At 35.2% G+C, this 18,071-nt stretch overlaps 1 protein-coding gene across 2 annotated transcripts in view; it reads right to left on the reverse strand.

Moving 5' to 3' along the window:
* The window catches only part of CSRNP3 (cysteine and serine rich nuclear protein 3), a 221,253-nt gene that overhangs the window by 177,630 nt on the left and 25,552 nt on the right, over window positions 1-18,071 (reverse strand). For both annotated transcript variants that reach the window (XM_050752906.1, XM_050752905.1), the window contains one exon: window positions 2,566-2,654. The gene's annotated coding sequence lies outside the window, so the exon portion shown is untranslated. The remainder of the gene's footprint in view (window positions 1-2,565; window positions 2,655-18,071) is intronic.

Here is an 18,071-nt window from a genome sequence, read left to right on the forward strand (position 1 = left end):
CAGCCTCCCGAGTAGCTGGGACTACAGGCGCCCGCCACCTCGCCCGGCTAGTTTTTTGTATTGTTTTTAGTAGAGACGGGGTTTCACCGTGTTAGCCAGGATGGTCTCGATCTCCTGACCTCGTGATCCGCCCGTCTCGGCCTCCCAAAGTGCTGGGATTACAGGCTTGAGCCACCGCGCCCGGCCACAACATATATCTTAATAATGATTTAGAAAACTTACCATCAGGTGTTGTATTTCATCATCCTTGTTTTTAGTTGGTACTATGTGAACAAAAGTGGCATCTATCTCTTTTGTGTAAATTACGTAGTGCAAAGTCATGAGGTTTATTTAAAAATTCTACCTCTGCTTATACTCTATATTCCCTTTCTTTTTTCTTTTTTCTCCATGGTACTTATAACCATCAAACATAATGCATAATTAATTTTGTTTTTTATCACCTATTTCCATCCACTAGAATGTAATATCCAGTCAGGCAAGAATAGTTTATTTTATTCACTGCTGTCACTCCCCAGCAATCCGCCGTATACCCCCATGCACATAGTAGGCACTTGACAAATATTTGTTGAATGATGATGGTTGTTACATAAATCAATTTGGCTCCTTCTCTAATGGCATAATGAGGCAATGGATCTCTTCACTGGTTTTTCAAAAAAGAAGTTTACTATTTTAAATTACTTTACTTGCATTAACTTCTTAAGACACTACCCTTTTAAAAAGGTTTTATTGAGAAGTACAGTGCTGTGCAACTTCATTTCAAGATGAGTCTGCACTCCCACCCATTTCAAATCCCTGTACTCACCTAGCTACTATTTGCAAATGATCTCTTACGGATTTACAGAATTCAATCCCTTTCAAACCTACGAGTCTTTCCAGGTCATTGGGGAAATGATTTAATTCTCTGGTGAGCTTAGTAAAGAAATCCAATGTACTTGAATTTTAAAAAAATGGAGGCAAGGCCACCTTTGCTCTTTTCATAGGTGATTACACAACTATATTCCATAACATTAAATTTGCAGTTGTGTCAAGAGACTTTTCTTTCCTAGAATTTCATATTTCTTACTTGTGTTGTACTTCAAGAGCTACTTTAATAAAAAAAAAAATCCACTGAGTGTGGGTTGTAATGGAGCAAAATTTGCATTGGTATAAGCTGTCAGCATTCTAGGCTAATAGAAGCTATAATGTGAAAATACAAATAATCTCCAAATAATTTCCATTTAGCTTTAGAATTAATTACATGCCCTTATAAAATCTGGCTTGTCTTTTTAATTATATATTGCTTGAGTTAATAGTAAAACTAATTTCTGGGTAAGACATTGGTTGGGAAATTTTTGAGAACAGGGACCATATCTTATTCATTTAGAAAGAACCAAAGTGTTTAATCCCATTGCTTTGCATATGGTAAGTCCTAAATAAATGAATAAACCCTTGGAAGAATGAGAAATAGATAGAGATACTGAAGACATGCCTGACCAAGACAAGTAAAATAAAAGATCACATTTTTTAAATTTAAAATTATGAATATTTGATACTGGGTCCCACAATATGAGCACATCAAAAATCATCTACTTTTTCAAGGTATCTAATTGGACTAAACCATTTTAGCCTACCTTTATAACTTCTAAATGAATATTGTACATTAATTTGTTATTATAATAAGCTGCTTAATAATGGGTAGGCTTTTTCTTCTTTTCCAGTTATATCATCCTAAACAACTTAGAAAATATTCCCAAGATCCTCCTGTTCCTTCACATTAATTGTCATTTTATTGAAGCCACACTTTCCAGTGATAGCATTATTTATTTGGCTGTAGTTAAAGAAAGTCACGGAATGGAATTCAAGGAATTTCAGAAAGATTGCTGATTAGATATCCTTCTAAACTGTGTGTATATGTGTGCATATTGCAGCCAAAGATACAAAAGAAATGAAAAATTCACTAAATAGGTTTATATTTAACAATCAGGAAGAAAAATTTATAGAAATGTCAAATATTTTTATGCTAATAGTGCTACCCTTTAAAAAGAAGCAAATTATATTTGGGAGGCCGAGGCAGGCAGATCACGAGGTCAGGAGATCGAGACCATCCTGGCTAGCATGGTGAAACCCTGTCTCTACTAAAACTACAAAAAAAAATTGGCTGGGCGTACTGGTGTACGCCTGTAGTCCCAGCTACTTGGCAGGCTGAGGCAGGAGAATGGCATAATGTGAACCCAGGAGGCAGAGCTTGCAGTGAGTCGAGATCACGCCACTGCACTCCAGCCTGGGCAACACAGTGAGACTCCGTCTCAAAAAAAAAAAAAAAAAAAAAGAAGCAAATTGTAATAACCAGTAGTTCTCCATTAAGACAACTTTTTATTGTGCCTAATGAAACTAAATACTGTATGTCTGATATAAATGGATTTTTTAAAATCTTAATGAGACTTTGTTTAAAACATGTACTTTAAGTCAGATTTAAGTAAGATCATTTTTTCCTTATTATCCAATTGCACATTAGAAACTTGAAACAGATGCACAGATTATATCCCAAATCTGTAAAAGCATGAGAATAATGTATAAACTGCTAACCTTGAGATCTCAGGAACTCCAGTATTTTCCTGAAGATTCTATGCCTCTGAAAACATATTTTCAGTCTGTTGATATTTCCTCATTTTTTCCTTAAAAAAGAAAATGCATTTCAGCATGTTACACAAGGTTATGTTTTCAAAGAGTAAACTTTAAGGTGCCAACATCATGATTACATAGGAGAAAATCAATAGAAATCTTAAACTATGTGTAGTTTTAAATATAGAACTGAATAATCATATAGTATATAATTTAGCAAACAAAGAATATTCTTCTTAGAACAATGTCGTAAATTTCTAACGATCCATACATGGTTTAACTCATTTGTTTGTCTGGTTTCAATCAACAAATACTATTTGGGACAATAAGTTAAAGATATATCCATTCTATTAAGCAGCATTACACTAGACTTAAGCAACTTTCTAGTCTTTAGGAGATTCATATCTTCAAAACACACAAAAATCCAGGGAAATCAACCAAAATGTTGTAGCTTTTGATAGTCAATAAAAATCACAATGAATATTTGTTACAGTTCTTGATTTGTTTGATTTGCTTAATGGAAACTATTTCATTATAAAATTAACTCAAATATTTATATATTCATGATTTAAGATAACTTAGACTTTAAGAAAATATACAAAATATTCTCTGAAATGACATACATTAACAAAAATGTTGTTCTTTAAAATTACAGTGCCATAATTAGAAGTGATTAGTGCAACAATTTAGAGAGATGAAACTGGGCAGTAATGATACATACTTTTTATTTACCCAGACTGAATGTATATAATCACTTTTTCTAAATCACTAATGAATTTTCTACTCTTGTATGTTAAGGTAATATTACCAAGTCCATATAAAAATGTAAAAATTTTCTTTAAAAATGAGGTAGAGAAGCTTGTTCATTTATTGTGTTTCCATAGTAGGCAGAACAGAGCTATCATTGATCATAGCCAATGACAATAGCTAGTGTAGAAATTCTACAAATACGTTACTTGAATGAACAAATACCCTACACAAGCAACTTATGCTGCTGTAATTTGAACAAACAAAATACCACAATCTTTAAGAAAAAAATTTGTCTCAGGCAAATTGTGCCTCCAGGATTCGCTTTTTTCCTTTAAACTTTATCAATATCTACATAGATATGCTGAAATAAGGATCTGGAATAAACTGGATTATCTGTGATACAACAATAGCACAGAAATATCAAATTGTGATTGGAATTACAGTGCTAATAGAGGTTATTGAGTCAGTTTGGTTCTGAGTAACCCCAGATTTGGTAGATGAACTTAAGAAACCTCAGAAAAATGTAATCAAAATTCAATTCTGTTATTTTTAATGATTTTTAGATTTTTAAAAAATTGACAGATAACATTGTATGTTTTGATCATTTACAACATGTTTTGAAGTATAATGCATTATGGAATAGCTAATTCTAGCTAATTAATAAATTATACTACCTCATATAGTTATCATTTTTGTGGTGAGAGTATACAGCAACCTCTCTGTTTACATTTTTCAAAAATACAATATGGCATCATTAACTATAGTCACCTTGCTGTACAATTTTAGGTATAATTTTAAATATCTTAAAATTCTATTGAGAACATTACACATTCAAATGATGGCATACTGAAGACCACTGAAGATATAACTTGGATCATCCTTTGCACTTATTTTGAGGAACATTTAAGAATGGAGCTTTCCCTGTTTTCTCTGTTAAAGATGCATATCCTGAGATTACAATCGAAGAAATTAAAAACCAACAAGCAAGCAGCAAGCAAGCACACAAACAGACCTCTCTTTGTGTCCACTGAATATAGACTTTAAAAAGTTAGAAAATATTTGTGGCTAGGCACAGTGGCTCATGCCTGTAACCCCAGCACTTTAGGAGGGCAAGGCGGGCAGATCATTTCAGCTCAGGGGTTTCAGCCTGGCCAACATGGTAAAACTTGGTCTACTAAAAATATAAAAATTAACGGGGCATGGTGGCACACGCCTGTAATTCCAGCTACCTGGGCAGTTGAAGCACAAGAATTTCTTGAATCCAGGATGCGGAGGTTGCAGTGAGCCAAGATCATGCCACTGAACTCCAGCCTGGGTGACAGAGCAAGACCCTGTCTCAATAAAAAAAAAAAAAAAAAAAAAAAAAAAAAGAAGAAGTCTTAAGAAAAAAAAAAGAAAAGAAAAGATATTTGCAACTAAAACAAAATAATTAAATTAGATGTTGAGTTGAATATGTCTATAAATAGCATTCATAATTTAAAGTCAACTTTTCTTGTTAGTGAAAATAACTTCCCTATTAAATGTAATTTCTTATTAAGATACAATTTAAAATTTCATCCTAGAAATAAAATAAAAGTTTCTGCTGCCATAAAAAGAAAATGAGGATGCTATTTCATTCAAGCTCCCTATTTTACAAATAAGAAAACTGACTATATTAGTGATCTGTAACTAAATCTAAGAAGAAAATTATGGTTTTTTGACTACCCATTATTAAAGTTGAAATTCAAAAACATAATTGTATTTGACAGCCAAATAAATAAAAGTCTTTCTTTAGGCATTAAGATATTCTATTGAGGAAAGCAAAAATATTGAGAAATCTAGTGATCTAAATTTACATATCTTTTTTTTTTTTTTTTTTTTTTTTTTTGAGACGGAGTCTCGCCCTGTCACCCAGGCTAGAGTGCAATGGCTGATCTTCGCTCACTGCAACCTCTGCCTCCCGGTTCAAGCGATTCTCTTGCCTCAGCCTCCAGTAGCTGGGATTACAGGCATGCGCCACCATGCCTAGCTAATAATTTTTTTGTGTATCTTTAGTAGAGACAGGGTTTCACCATGTTGGCTAGGCTGGTCTCAAACTCCCACCTCGTGATCCGCCCGTCTCGGCCTCCCAAAGTGCTGGGATTACAGGCGTGAGCCACAATGCCCAGCCACATATCTGTAATTAACCTATAATTTAGACAGAGGCAAAGGTACCCTGGCCTATAGAAGAAAGGGATTCAAACGCTAACCTGTTTGAAAGTAAAGGATATAAAAATAAATCTTATGCATAAAACTGACCCTAACTGAGGCCAGTGAAGCCACTACAGGGAAGTCTACCAAAAAGGAAGACTGTGTGTGGGGATGCAAGCCTTGTAGCCCCAGCTACCCTGAAGGCTGAGATGGGAGGATCACTTGAGCCCAAAAATCCAAGACCAGCCTCTAAAAAAAAATGTTGAAGGAGGAGGAGGAGGAGGAGGAGGAGGAGGAGTTGGGAAGAATGGCATATTCAATGCAAAGGTCCAAGTATTGGGGATCTGGTGCTCAATGCCTGTTCTGTGTACAATGCACAGTAGTCGATGCAGGCGACCATTCCAGTTTAGCCCCTGTGCTGGGTGGATGTGACTTGGGGACACCAGCTGTGTAAGACTGTGTTAAAACAAAAGTATGTGTGCACACATGTGACAGACAGAATTTTAAAAGTTGTGCTAAGATCGACAGTGCTCACCCTGAGGCAACTTTGTAGAGGAATCATCCAGGGATGTAATGTACCTCAGGAAGATTAAGGGGCAGCTACTCTTCCCTTGCAGGATCCCTGGGCACATCACAAAAGATCAACGGGAACTGCCATTTTTCCTGGAATCCTATCTTTATGAGGTGATCACAAGCACATTGGATAGCCTCAACACTGCCTTTTCATACCACCTATGAGTGGGATCCTCACCCTATGGTTGGGCTTAGCAGGGACAAATGTCCTCTATGGCTGATTCAAGGATAAATATAATCATTCCTGGTACTATGAAAAGTGTTTGAGGAGTTTAAAACTTGTAGAAGACTGATAAATGTATACTTATATAAATATAACATCATTTGTCTTCAAACAACTTTGTTATGCTCATTTAAAGAAGCCCAGGGTCAGATATCTGATTGTAAGTTTTATGAAAAATAAGACAGACATAAACCCATATCATCATTTAGAAATGTGCATCTAACACTTATAAATCACATCTGCTCTTTTCTAATATTTGGGGCTTAATTGAGAAAGTCACCTAGAACCAGTTTTTTAACTTGTGGAAATTCCTTCAATATTGCAATGCTGGTGGGGAAAGTAAAGACACCTCCTTGTTCCAGCCTCTTTAGCTTCCTGGTTGCCCATGGAAATCACTGCAAATTGTCCTGCAAATCCCAGCTGCCATCTTGTTTGGCAATGGTCAAGGCACTCTTCCATGTTTTCAACTTTTTATCTAAAAGGGTACCTTTAGTAGGTCAGTGAGGCACATAGCTGTTGCTGGCATGTTTCAATCAGGAGCCAAGCCAGCCTGCACCGAGATCACTGAAGGTCACGTCCCAATGATAGCACTGACTAAACTATAAAATCACTTGTAATATTTTTAATAGGTGATTCAATGATAAGCTATAAAGAAATAGAACTTGTTTGAAAGGCTGTCATCTTGTTCCTGCCTTTAAAAAAATCTCTTTTGCCAATGCTGGGGTTTTGAGAATATATCTGTTCCTGTCAGAATCACAGAATTTGAGACGTCTAAGTTGATGACTTCTGCATGTCTGGAAGCTTGGCACACATCACAGCCTAAAAACGTCAAAAGGGAATGATGGTCTATGAACACAAGTGGAGTAATTGTCTGATGTTCTCAAGTGATAATAAAACTTCTAAGTTCAGTGAAATAGTTTAATTGCATCTGCAATTGCATCTCAGAATACAGCATTGCATAATTAATATTCCTATAACCAGCACAAGTGTCAATTACTCTGAAGGGCAGCTTCCTGACAGAGCAAAGGGCCTGGGGCAAAGAAATCTAGCAGGAGAGAACAATCTTCTATGTAGAGTTGACCCTATTTTTCTTTTTTCTTTTTGAGACAGAGTCTTGCTCTGTCACCCAGGCTGGAGTGCAGTGGTGCGATCTCAGCTCATTGCAACCTCTGCCTCCCGGGTTCAAGCAATTCTACCTCAGCCTCTCAAGTAGCTGGGACTACAGGTGCGTGCCACCACACCCAGCTAATTTTTTTGTATTTTTAGTAGACATGGTGTTTGACCGTGTCAGCCAGGATGGTCTCGATCTCCTGACCTCATGATCCACCCACCTTGGCCTCCCAAAGTGCTGGGATTACGGGCATGAGCCACCACGTGCAGCTGACCCTATCTTTTTAAGAGAAGAAACTTCACTGACTGTCATGTTAATTATATTTATAATTCTTTTTAAAATATCAATACCACTCCAATTTTATACCTTCACCTACATGTTGAAGTACAGCTAACAAAAATATATGCAGTCCATAATTGATTCGTCTACCAAACAACAAAAATGAATTTCCATTGTTTTCACATATGTTGAAATATAAGAAACATTATTACATGACAAAAAATGTTTCCAAAAGAATAATAGTACTTAGTCATTCTATTTCAGTAAAGTGGACAAGATAACCAAATTAATCTTAGACTATTTATAGATGAGGTGGTCACCATGGGATTCTTCCATTCAATCACCCGTGTTCAAAAATGTGCAAACAATTTTCTAAAATTGTTCAGGTAATAATTCTCTATTTAAAGGCACAGGAAGAGGTATTACAATTTCTGGAAATCTGCTAGAATTATAAGAGAATCTAGGTGACAATTTAGGTAAAAATTATAAAACTTAAGGAAATAGATGATCTTCCAGAAAATTATAAATTGGTAAGACTGGCCCTAGAAGAGGTACAAACTAGACTAGACAGATTACCATACAAGGGATTGAAAAGCATGTTTCAAGTTCTACCACTGGAAAAGGTAAATAAAAACAACAGGGTATAAAGCCTTACAGAAGCTTTATAACATAGGTCTCCACATTACTTAAATCATGTATTCACTAATAAAAACTTTTCTTGACCTGAACACATTTTTCACTCATTCCACAAATGTCCATACTTCCTCACTTACTGAATTTAGAGTCCATTATTCATCATGGTAGTCTCTCCCTTGCACACACACTCACCTCCAAGGCCTTTCTCTCTCTCTTCTTCAAACTAGTGTGACAAAAAAACCCACCCGATTAAATTCAGTTCTCCTCCTGCTATGAACCTGTCCCCTAGAAGTTAAACAGATGACTGCAACTAGAGAAAATGTAGGATACTGTGTTATTGACATAACTTTTGGTATATGACCACAAACAAAAGTGGATCCCCCGTAGTGTCTGGCAATCTTATCACACTTTCCTTGGTAATTCATGCCTTGGCTCTATGACATTGCTCAAAGAGGCACCTTTGCCTCTTCAGCCATCCCACATTCCTTCCCACCTCCTCACTCCCAGTTCATGATACTGCTTCTAGGAAAATGGAAAGAGCCACAGTTCAACTTCCTCCCTTTTCTATCACTGCATCCTCTATACACTTAGCATTTGTGATCACGTAGTCTGTCTTCAGTCATGTTATGATGAAGAAACATCCTTCTCCTCCCTAAGGCCAACCCCTTCTCTTAAGACTTAGGTTCCATTTCCTCGCACCAACTTAGGTTTTCACGACTTCAATTATACCCTCTCTCTTCCACATCATCATTTTTCTCCATTTTACTAGATTATGCCCATTTGTATGCAAATATGTTCTAATGTCTCCCATCTTAAAATCATTATTTTCTTTTTCATCAGCTCCCCATCTCACTATCACCCTAATTCTTTGCTCTGTTTTTTAAAAAAACTTTTTTAAAGAGTGCATTCTCCATTCCTCAGCTGCAATTCTACATTGAATTCCTCTCAATTAGGCTTCATTACCACAGCTCTACTGAAATGACACTTATCGAGGTCAGCAGTGAACTGGAATATTGCCAAATCCAATGGTAAGTTTTCAGTCATTATCTTCCTCAATCTCTCAACAGAACTTGACTCTGATAATCACTTTCCCTTTCGTGACGTATTTCTTCACTTGGCTTCTAGGATACTACACACTCCTAGCTTATTTCCTACCTCATTTGTTGATCTTTCTCAACCTCTTTGCCTGATTTCTTCCATTCTTCCTGAACTCTACATCCTTTAGCAGATTCAGTTCTGAGACTTCTCTAATACTGTCCAAGGAAATCAAACCCAATCCCATGTCTTTATGATGAATCTAAAATTTAGATCTCTAACCTGAACCTCTTCTCTGAGCTTTAGACTCATATCTACTGTTTACTCTATTCTGCAACTCCACTTGAATGGCCAATAGGCTTCTTAAACATAGTATGTCCAAAAAATAACAATAATAGGTAATAAGGAACAAAGGACAGAAGACACATACTCTAGGCTTCTACCCTCTCTGGGCTTCCTCATGTCAGGAAATAGCATCATCATTTACTAAAGTGCTCTATTAAAACCTAGCTCCTTAGTGAAAATGGCTGATTTTAGGTCCGGGAAAGAGGAAATACAAGATGAGCCTGAAACATTGTATAATACCAGAAAGTAAGGAAGAAGAAAAGTAAGATAGACCAGGGCATGTCAAAAGGATACAACAACAAACCTGAAAGCGCTCTCAATGGTCAGAGTTGAAACAGTTTAGGCAACAAATATTAATGGTAGTATTATATTATAATCCCAAGGAAAAAATAAATATATATGAGTCTATATGGATCTAAATAAATGGCTGAGTAAACAAGTAAATGAAAGAGAAGAGAAAAACTGCTCCTTACAAAAGGTTTCCAAAGAACATATACAGATCATCCCCGTTTAAGAAGTAAAGTTTTATCACCACCATCGACCTTGAGTGTGAACTGGGTTTGGTTAGTTGTTTCAAAAAAACAGAGCATAAGAAATAAAAACAGTAATGCTACAGTGGATAAATCTGGCAGACACTATCTCAACCAACTGACTAATGTGAATATTACTAGTGATACATCATGCTGATATTATACATCTCTGATACGATTCAATATGAAGAGTACTTTACTTCTCTGGTGTTCTTCCAAAAAACCCTTACCCGAAATCTAATCATTAGAAAATATCAGAGAAAACTAAGATTGAGGAACATTCTAAAAAATGTCTAGTCATGCTCTTCAAAAAATCAGGATAATAAAAAACAAGGAAAGACAAGCACTGTCACAGATCATCACAAAATGATGACTGAATTCAGTGTGGTATCCTTGATTGGATCCTGTATCAAAAAAAGAATATTCATGGGTAAAATGTGAAATCTGAAGAGTCTGTACCTTGTTTAATAGCATGATACCCAGTGATGGTTTCTTTCTTTGACAAGTGTGCTATCGTTATGTAAGAGGTTAACACTGGGGGAAGCTGGGCAAAGGGTGCATTGGAACTCTCTGTGACACTTATTTTAAAAAGCCTATCAATAATTCATGTTCATCTCTTTCTCTCACACCCCACAGCCAAACAATCAGCGTTTTCTTTCAGCTGTGCCTTCAAGATGCATCCTGAATCTGACCACTTCTCAGCATCTCCACGACTACCACCTTAGGCCAAGTCCCCACATCTTTCACTTCCACTACCTGACAATAACTTCGTATCCAGTCTTGACACAAGTGTCAAATCAAGCTCTTTTCTGACATCTTATATTTGTTATTATTTCTCCTGGAAGCCTCCTCCTACCCCAGATATTGCATTGCCTACTCTCTCACTTCACTGAGCCCCCAAAATATTCTCTTTGGAGAGGCCTTTTACAAATATCTTTATTTAAAATAGCTATCCCCATTCCTATTCCTTAACCCTACTTTATTTTTCCTCACAGCGTATTTGTGACATTATAGAGCTATTTATTTATTATCCATCTTGATGACTAATGTAGACATCATGAGGGGAGGGGCTTTCTCTCTTAGGATGGATAAACAAACACCTATTACTTGGTATTTATGGGAAAAAGTATAATCTTACCCAAAGCTGATAGGAGTACGTATTTTACTGCCTTTTGGAAAAAGCAATATGCCAGTATCTATTAAGTCAGTGTTAGTCCATAAATGTCTGTCTCATAAAAAGTAAAGTACAAGTCTATAAGGATATTTTTTAAAGAACATATATTACTGCCTTGTTCATAGTAGCATAAAAACTAACCTGAAACAAATGAGCACCCATAGGGGAAAGACAGACTAAACTGTCATATGTCCATACCTTGTAATATTATGAAATTATTAAACAAATAAAAGTTACTATAATACAGCTATGACAAATAACTTGGGGAATTTCCATAAGGTGCTGTCCAATGAGAAAACCAAGATGAAGAAAAATGTATAGCTATGATCTGTTTTTTTTTTTGACAGAAAACCCTCATAGAAAATATGGTCCATTTTTTGACTAAAAATTCCTCTTAGAATATGTAAATGTTTATGATTATTCAATATTTTAAAAACACATAAAAGAATATAAACTAGGTTGTCAACAAGAGTTACCCACAGGGGCAAGAGATGTGAATGAAGAACATAGGGGAAGAAGATAGAGAAGTCAAGCCAAAAAATAAAAAAGAAGAAAGAAAGACAGAAATATTAAACAAAGTCTGTAATATGATAATATCCATGCTTTTAACATAAAATTCTTTGTATGTGTGCATAAAACAGAATTATTCAGGGAAGTCAATTTTAAAATACAAAATGCTTTTGGACATGGGGCTCACAATTTTTTCAAACAAACATCAACTTTTAAATATAAAATTAATTTCAGGGTTACTTAATCTTACAAAGAAAACAGAATTGCTGGTAGAATTGATCAGATTCCCAGGAAATGCATAAATTCTTACAGATGGTCCTGAGAACACAGCTTAACTGCAGACTATGTTAGTCAGTGTGCTTTCATGTTCAGCTGCAGAAAATAGAAATCGATCCTAAAAAAAGAAAAACTGATATCCACCGATAGGAATAAAAGAGGGAGACATTTACAGAATTTGTTAGCTCAGCTTTTAGTTAATCAAGCAGTCTATGGCACCTACCTTAAGTATTTTCATGGATATGTTCCTGCATGGAAACCATGCGATTTTTGTCCTGGAGAACAAGAATGCCCAAATAAGCTCTTGAATGGTTGCTAGGGCTGCCCTGACAAGTTTCATTCTCTTAAAAAACATGGAACAAGCCACAGCCTTTCTAGCAATAATATGTCCGTATCTTTTCTGCCACAATAAGATGTTAGGAGTATCCCAAATAGTCCCCTGTAGAAAGTGCTGAGCACCTAATAAGTATTTACACATGTTTAAGTTCTTTCATTACACCCCAGAAGCATTGCATGTTGTGGCAGACAGAAGGGGTATATAATCATGTAATTAGTCTGACCCCAAATTGGTCTGTTTGTAACAACATGGAGCACATAATGCCAATGTCAAATATAAAGTGTAAATAAAGGGAAAAAATGTATGATATCCATTCTGGATATCATATGAGGGAATTTTATTAGAGAAGTCTCTTTGTAAATAGACATCACAATAGATGCCTTTATGATAAAGTGATTTTACCATAGGGTGAATACAGAGGAGCCCTAAATGAAGATTTTTTAAAAAAATATAATTAGAGAACTGCAGATTCGACGCTGTTCAAGAGAGAAATATTAGTGGCATGATGATGTAATAAAAGATGCTTAGGTTCTGGAGTACCAAAAAACAGAGGTTGCCATATTCTGGAAATTTCTAACCTCTGTGACTTTTAACAAATTACTTAACATCAGTCTCTTCATTTCTCATATGGGCATATGAACTCCGATTTTATACTATATAGTGAAAATAAGTAAAACATTTTACTTATTTTTATGTCATGGGACTTACAACATATCCTCAATATATTAGTTCTTTTTATTAACCAGAAAATTAAAAAACGAAACAGAATGTGATAGAATATTTATAAATTTAATTAGCAATTGGCTATGAGTAATTTCCACTATTCACTTACAAATAATTTCACTGCTGCAGTGTTGTTTTGAAAAAATATTTAGTTGAGTTTTTTTTCACATTTATGAACTATGGGATCAAAGTGAATTACTAATATGGGGTCCATTGTTATTGGTGACCCAACACATTTTTCTTCCTCCTATGTTTTCTATAACATATTCCACATCTCCTTTCTTGTTAGCACTACAATGGAGAAATGAATGAGCCAGTCAATCAAAGGACCTCATCCACTGGTGACAGTGTTTGATTCAGTGAAGGGTATGAGGCCCACGCTAGGGTTGTCAGTCAGGCTCCAGTTTAGAAAATAGAGTCCGTGCCAGTCAGGCTCCAGTTTAGAAAACAGAGTCCGTGCCAGGTGGTCTAATGATTCCTGTGTGAAGAAATTTCATACAAGGAAGTAGTTACAATGGTTTTGAGGGAGCTGAGACCCCAAATTTAAAAAGGGAAAAGAAACTCAGATATTAGCAACAGTGGTTAGGTGCCACCACCCCTCAGGCTGGAGGCATGAAGGAAGAGGTGATGTAAGTCACCAGAGATCAAGAATGGGTGCTGCCTTCTGGGAGCTGAATCCCTGGGGAGGTTGTTGCATGGAGGCTAGGAATATAAAAGTTGGTCCACTGCAACAAGGCCTGAATCATGAGAAGATGTGGAAGCCACTGGATATACCACCTGAGGCATGGATGGGTGGGTGAGAATATTCTGGTGTATCCCTTCCCCCTGCCCTCCATTGTCCCACTAGTGCATCTTATTTGCTGAACCCATCTGGAAGGGAGTAGGCATGGAAGTTGGGAAGTGCAATTTGCCAGAGATCCTATCTGAGCACAAATGGACACGTACTTGACACATTAAAATAATCCTGGAGATCTAAACTGTTGGAGCTAGGCGTGGAAGAGATGCCTTCTTGTCTTCAAGAAGAGAGCAATGTGTATGTCTATAAGTCCAGAGACATTTTCCATAGATCATCTGGGGAACCAACAATCCCATATACAGTAGGAGAAAATGAGTCTTTCGCAGAGTGAAGAGAGATCCAAGTCATGGTGGACAGGATAGGTATTGAGGTTATCATTTGAACCCCCAATCCACTTTGGCCTAACGTGACCTACTCCTGACTCTCGATTACATGAGCTAGGATATCTCTGTTTTATCTAAGCTAGATAGTATAGAGCTTTCATCATTTGCAATAAAAAGTCTTGACTAATATAACCATAATCATTAACTTTGACTATTTTAAAGAAGTACTAGGACAAATGCCTTGTATTACCAGTAAAATAAATGAAATTAAAGAATGCTTGTGGTTATGTATTACCAGTAAGATAAATTAAATGAATGTGGTTATGTTGACAGGCCTTTGTTGCCACAATACTGAATGAATTCTCTCTCTTTTATCTTGAATAAATAATTTAAATAAAAAACCCTCCTGAAGTTAGAAAAGTAATTCCCTTCAGCCTTTTAAGATAGAGGAGACAGTTGTATTCCTTGATTCATGTCTAGTAATCAGACAAGAAGAATGCAGATTAATGCCAGATGAAGGTTATCAAAACAAAAATTCACTACAAAGAAACAAAAACGAAGCTGAAGTTCATCTACAGCTATAGAACATGAGATGCTAAGCAGAGCAGTGTTGTTCTATTTTATCCTACCTCGATAACTGAAGATTTTTAAAAAATTAAGCGAATAATTTATTGTTTAACCCATTTGCAAAAAAAAAAAAAAAAAAAAAAAAAAGGCACAGGAGGCCTAGTCAACTTCTTTATCTATCTACATCCTGAAACCTAATGTTTTGAGTTTTTTCTTCTTCCACTTCAAGCAATGCCTTTATCTTTTATTACTCTCCAATTAAGTGGAAAATAGACATAAATAAATGGGTTTTCCTTTATAGGACAGAAATCACTGGAAACCCAAAGTTGGTTAGTAGTTTTTGCTTGCTTGTTTGTTCGTTTTGACTCCCTAAAACTGAGAATCAGATCTTGTCAATAAACATTTTGTCTGAAGAATGAACTTATAACTCCAATCCCACAAAATTTGCTTCCATTTAATGATGTACTTTTTCCAGGTTGAAGTTTTCTGGAAATAAGAGTTAAGTTTTCTCCAATCCATACAACATACTAGTTGACAATTATATTTTTTAGCATGGTTGCATGCTAAAAAATGTCATGTCTATTAGTCTGAAGTTCTCAAGCAGAGTATAAGTTCCTTAGGACCGAAACATGCTTTTCAGTCTGCTCATATGCAGCAATACGTCTTCAGTGTAGTCTTTGACATGCGGTGTGCTCCGTTAGCCCTCATATAAATTGAATTTTAATAAACTCTTGAGATATATAAAGAATTTATATATCTTTAGTCATGTGAGGTACTAAAAGCAGAGACATGAGAGTTTCAGGATTTTACAAAACTAATTTTAATGGTAATCAGCATAGGTGGTTAAACTTGATCAGAATCTCAATCTCTATCACTTTCAGTGGTACTGTCATTTTATTCTAATGAATAATACTTTCGATAAGAACTAAAGGACCGCTTGTATTTAATGCAGAATTTTTTAAATTAAAGATTTTAAAAACAGTTTTATTTGTTACATGGCATGGAAATGATGAAAACATTTTTATTTTCTTGTAGAAAGCATAGCATACCATAGTGGTTAACAGTGCCGGCACGGGAGATTGAGCTGGTTTTAAGTTTTTAATACGAGCATTTATAAACTGTGTGGACTTAGATAAGCTACTTATCCCCTTTGCATCTCAGTTTCCTTATCTGTTCCATAAGAATAAACTGTGCTAGAACTACCATCCCTACTCACCTCAAATGTTGTTTTGTGAGGATTACATTATATGATGCTTCAAAAACATTCAACATTAAAATGAAGGATCAGACGCAAGAGGGTTATTGGTAGTGCTGTCTTGTATAACTTTCATCTTATTATCTCTTTTTTATGTGAATTTGAAATGCATTTAAAAATGTATTTTAAGATAATCTTGAACATTTTAAAGGTCTCTTAATGCACATACATTGCCACATTAATTAGATACTCATGTGAAATTAAAGAAATTAATTTAGAATGAAATAGAGTCAAAGGCAATTATAGTTTTACATTAGGAAGGATATTTTTCAGTTTATCATATTAATAGGTCAAAATAGGATTACCTGGCTATGTACTATTAGGAATCTGATACAACTTTACATTCATTATTTATTAGAAAGCATTAATGGAAGAATATCTCCTTAATTTAGGACAAAGTATATCCTATGGCTAAATTAAAGGTGAAATGGTGGAGGCACTTCCATTTTTAAAACACTATACCCTTTCTAGTACCCAAAATAACCTTTTAGAACATATAATTACAAAATCCCATTCACAGTAGACACAACAATTGTTAAAAACTTAGCAGGGAATATGCATTGCAAAAAGAAAAATGTAAAATTCTGCTGTGTATAAAATAATAGTTAAATACTAAAAGATATCTAATGTGTTGCCTAAATTAATCTACATATTTAGTGGAATTTCAACAGTGTAACAAGTTTGCTTAGTAGCTTAAAAATATTCTTCTAAAATTTAAATAATAATCACGTGAGATAACATTAAACGTTAAGAGTACGGTAGTGTACTGGTTTTCTGTTAATAGTGGTGGGTTATGAAAAATTGAGAACTCTCATCTGAGATAATAAAATTTACTAAAAAGCCATAATAAAACACTAATGCTGTTTTTAAAATAACCAGAGCATGTAACAAAAAGAAAACCACAAACACTGATCACACTATATGTGATAATTTAGCATAAGAATAGAATTACAAATAAATAACAAATAATATATTATTTAATATATCATTTTAGGAAAACTGGAAAATTATCTCAATGTCACACAATATGCCAATAAAATTTTCAAATGGACTAAAGGTTTAAATACATATAGAAATTTATGAAAATCATAGGAGCAATTATTTGTGTACAATTGATCTTGGCAGTAGAAGTTTGCCTACACAGCTCCTAATGCTAAATTCATAATATATTTGACAGTATAAATATGTTTCACTAGCAAACACAGATTTAGAAGAAAAGTGACAAAATAGGAAAGATATTGTGTATGCATTCACCAAATAACTAATCCTTAATATTATAGAACAATGAAAAAGAAAATCACCATCATAATAAAAAACCTGGATAGGCAATTCACACACATACACACATACACACACACACACACATACAGGGCAAATGATTAAATACATAAATAATTAGCTTCCTAATATTCAGAAAAATTCAAGTGCAAGCATTGGTATATGTTTTCACTAATCATATTAGTCTGTATGTATGTGGGGGGCTCTATAATGCTTGCATATATGAATGTATTTATACATACACAGAGAGAGAGAGAGAGAGACAGAGGAAGAGAAAGAGAGAGAGCCAGGGTGGGTGGGCGGAAAGAGAGAGAGATTCAGACAGACATAAGAGAGAGAGAAAATACCTAACCAGTTTCGGTAAAGTGTTTGGTAAGGTGTTGAGGAAATACGCACTCACATATTAGAAGTGGGTATATAAATTGGTAACGTTTTCTGGAAGGCAATTAAAAACAATACCCTTTTAACTATGATTTCCACCTTTAGAGATTTGCTCTAAGATTAATCTACAGGTAAGTCATAAACAGCAGTAATCATATTGGTGGAAAATTCTAGAAAACTATTATAATACCAAAATAGA

Source organism: Macaca thibetana, chromosome 12, assembly GCF_024542745.1.
Source record: "Macaca thibetana thibetana isolate TM-01 chromosome 12, ASM2454274v1, whole genome shotgun sequence".
Lineage (NCBI taxonomy): Eukaryota > Metazoa > Chordata > Mammalia > Primates > Cercopithecidae > Macaca > Macaca thibetana.